This window comes from Pollachius pollachius (genome assembly GCF_949987615.1).
Source record: "Pollachius pollachius genome assembly, chromosome: 19".
Taxonomy (NCBI): Eukaryota; Metazoa; Chordata; class Actinopteri; order Gadiformes; family Gadidae; genus Pollachius; species Pollachius pollachius.
The window spans coordinates 2,940,861-2,945,188 of NC_136952.1; positions in this window are offsets into that span (position 1 = coordinate 2,940,861).

Here is a 4,328-nt window from a genome sequence, read left to right on the forward strand (position 1 = left end):
CCCCGCGTGCCGGTCCGTCCCTCCTCCCCCCCTCCCTGCCTCCGCAGCTCATCTCCCTGGCCGTCCTTCTCTCTGTCCTCTCTCTCCCCCCCCCCCCCCCCCCCCATCATATTTTTTACCCTTCGCATTTTCTCTCCTTCCATTTTGCTCCCTCCTCTTCACACCTTTTGTGTCACTTCTCTCCGTTGTTAAGGCTGATTCTCCTGCTCCTCCTCCACTCCTCCTCCTGATCCTCCTCCAGCTCCGGGTTTTACTTCCTTAATCACCTTTCCTACCTCTCTTACCTCCCTATCTCCTCCCCTCTCCTACCTCAAAACCTCCTCCATCGTCTCCTACCTCCCTACCTCTCCTACCTCCTACCTCCCCTACCTCCTCCCTACCTACTCCCTACCTCCCCACCCCCCCTACCTCCCTGCCTCTCCTACCTCCTACCTCCCCTACCTCCTCCCTACCTACTCCCTACCTCCTACCTCCCCTACCTCCTCCCTACCTACTCCCTACCTCCTACCTCCCCTACCTCCTCCCTACCTACTCCCTACCTCCCCACCCCCTACCCTCCTCCCTCTCCTACCTCCTACCTCCTCCCTACCTCCTCCTCCCTGTCCTACCTCCCCACCTTCCTACCTCCTACCTCCTACCTCCTACCTCCCTCTTCTTGCTCTTGGCTGAACCCACAGATTGGAATGGAGCAGTAGAGATTACTTTATGGCCGCAGCCATTGCTTGACATTTTGGCGACCGGCAGAGGACAGGATCCATATTTAGCAAGTTGAGGGCGGGAATTTAATGGAACGACTATTGCCAGTACTCTGTGACCAAAACACATTAATATTCAACCTTCATAACTCTCTCAAAATACATGACATTACGATGACGTAGTCACCGAGATGTGGAATGTTTTCGCTTTGTTTTACGAGAATGAAATCTGATTTTTCCCTTTTACTTAGAGTGGTGCCCTGTCCAATCACTGTGAACTGCCTATAGGCCGTTAGATGAACTACACGTTACTCTCTACAATGAGCCGCCTGTAGACTGTTAGATGAACTACAGGTTAATCTCTACATTGAGCTATCTATAGCCCGTTCGATACTGCCGCTGGCTGTAACCCAACAGAACAGGGTTCTGTCATAGTTCTCTGTGTTATTTGGGCTTCCCTTATCCCTCCCTACCCCTCCCCAACCACCCACCGCCAAACGCAAAAATAAACATCAAAGCAAAGCGGTCATCGAGGAAAGCCTGTTTGATCTGTTGACCTATTGATCTATTGATCAGCCTTAATGAGGGAAACTTAAACAGCCGGGGAGTTTGACTTTAGAAGTTAACGGTCCCAGCCTCCAATAAAGTCCAGCTAATGAAGGTCTCTCTCTCTCTCTCTCTCTCTCTCTCTCTCTTTATCTCTCTCTCTCTTTATCTATCTCTCTTTCTCTTTCTCTCTCGCTTTCTCTCTCTCCACCATCTCTCTCTCTCTCTCTCTCTCTCATCTCTCTCTCTCTCTCTCTCTCTCTCTCTCTCTGTCTCTCTTTCTCTCTCTCTCTCCACCATCTCCCTCTCTCTCTCTCTCGCTCTCTCTCTCCACCATCCCTCTCTCTCTCTCTCTCTCTCTCTCTTTCCACCATCTCTCTCTCTTCTCTCTCTCTCTCTCTCTCTCTCTCTCTCTCTCTCTCTCTCTCTCTCTCTCTGTATTGGTTGGTGCTGTGTCACCACCTCCATTCGGCGGTGTGTCGGTGTGCCTTGCTCCCGGGGGTTAAACCCTCTGGTAGTGTCATGGTGTGGAGACCAGGAGCACGAGGAGGAACGGGTCTGGACCCTCTGCTGGGAGGAGCAGCTTGGCTGTGGGGGGGGGCAGCCCTCTCCCTGCTGGAGGGCCATTCAGCCATGTGTAATGCCCACCCCCCCTGTCCATCTGTGTGTACGCCTTCGACGTCCCCAGGAGTCAGGCTGTTTCCCACCTCCGGACGCTGTCACTGCAGACCCCCCCCACCCTCCTCGGAGATGTGGGCATCCTTGTCTGACGTTGTTTGCTCGATTCATTGATTGATGGCCAGACGGTGCTGTTTCCACTGGGATTCAGAATCTTTCTTTGGAGGACAGATTGGAGGTGGAGCTGCTATTGATGGAGTTCATTCAATCCCCCCTCCCCCCCCCCACCCACAGGGAGCAGGGACTGTTCTTTTATGTCTCCTGTGTCAACATGTGGTCTGTTTGGAGGAGGTAATCTCTGGTCATTCACTGGAGAAGGACACGATGGATACTAAATCATGTGGGTTGTATGCCGCTGTCGCCTTGACGACCACTGCCACCCCCCCGCCCCCCCCTCCAATTGAACAGTATCCTCCCATGTGACCGTGTCTCGGACCGACAGACGCCCACAGACGGACGTGCGTGTTCCACTGTAGCGACCGCTCTCTCTCTCTCTCTCTCTCTCTCGCTCACCTCTCTCTCTCTCTCTCTCTCTCTCTCTCTCTCTCTCTCTCTCTCTCTCTCTCTCTCTCTCTCTCTCTCTCTCTCACTCACCTCTCTCTTCGCTCTCTCTCTCTCTCTCGCTCACCTCACTCTCTCTTTCTCTCTCTCGCTCTCGCTCGCTTTCTCTCTCTCTCTCTCTCTCTCTCTCTCTCACTCTCTCCCTCTCGCTCACCTCTCTCTCTCGCGCTCTCTCGCTCACCTCTCTCTCTCGCTCATCTCTCTCACCTCTCTCTCTCACTCTCTCGCGCTCACCTCTCTCTCGCTCACCTCTCTCTCGCTCTCTCTCTCTCTCTCTCTCTCGCTCACCTCTCTCTCGCTCACCTCTCTCTCTCTTGCTCACCTCTCTCTCGCTCACCTCTCTCTCTCTCTTGCTCACCTCTCTCTCGCTCACCTCTCTCTCTCTCTCTCTCTCTCTCTCACCTCTCTCTCTATCTCTCTCTCTCTCTCGCGCTCGCCTCTCTCTCGCTCACCTCTCTCTCTCTTGCTCACCTCTCTCTCGCTCACCTCTCTCTCTCTCTTGCTCACCTCTCTCTCGCTCACCTCTCTCTCTCTCTCTCTCTCTCTCTCACCTCTCTCTCTATCTCTCTCTCTCTCTCGCGCTCGCCTCTCTCTCGCTCACCTCTCTCTCTTGCTCACCTCTCTCTCGCTCACCTCTCTCTCGCTCTCTCTCTCGCTCAAATCTCTCTCTCATCTGAGTCTGTTGATGGCGATGATGATGGTGGTGGTGATGGTAATGATGATGAGGATGATGATGATTCAGTTTCCATGCTTTGCTGTTTTCTGCATGATCATAACATTTCTTCCCTCTTGTTTTTCCTTTCATGTGCCCACTGCCGTGATGAGTCATGCTCATATGTAAAAGTCGGTGAAAGGTTGAGGTACTTATACAACAACAACAGCACCAACAACACATGCTGTGAATGTATGTGTGAGTCAACCCACCGGCCTGCCTTTCCATTCCCTCTCTGGTGTCGTGTGTGTGTGTGTGTGTGTGTGTGTGTGTGTGTGTGTGTGTGTGTGTGTGTGTGTGTGTGTGTGTGTGTGTGTGTGTGTGTGTGTGTGTGTGTGTGTGTGTGTGTGTGTGTGTGTGCCATCGGGGTAACAACAAACCACCGACAGAGTCCAAACCCACTCAGGGTGCCACTGAGCTCTGATGCCAGAGGCTCCTGTAGAGTGTACCGGCGCCGTCAGGTCATATTATGGGATGTGGAGGGGAGCGAAGGGGAGAGACGGAGGCTCAAGGTGCTGCAGCCGCCCTTATAACTGCCTCGCTGCCGGAGGGTTCAGCGCTGCCGCTGCTGCCACCGAAAGCTTCAACACAGGGAAAGCTGAGCGGTAGGGCAAAATATGCGCACGTTCACGTGGGCGGCCACCGCTTCCTGGTCTAAAGCCCCTTTTGTAACCGCCTCCCCTCTGCCGCCCTTCCCTCATTGAAATGAACGGAGGCGGCGAGTTGCCCCGCGGCGGTGTGAAAGCAGCTTCAGGCTTTGCCGGCGTTGTCGCTTTGTAAACGCTAAGCCCTTAAATGACGTTGTGATCCAATCAAACGCCCTGTAAACCGGACTCTTACCGATTTTAAACCACCGCCGTTTGGAACACTAATGATTTAAATCTGGCCCGTCAAACAGAGACGTCCGCGCTTGAGATGGCTGACTCGATTATTATAATTACTCTAATCGGATTTCCAATCCGAGCGTGTTTGTTTGCGGCAGTCAGTGTCTTTGTTACATAGTGGCGGCCCGTAAAGAAAGCGGACTGGAGGACGGGATGTGGAGGCGGGCGGAGGCTGAGGCAGAGGCTGAGACTGAGACTGGTCCACTGAGGCTGAGACTGGTCCACTGAGGCTGAGACTGGTCCACTGAGGCT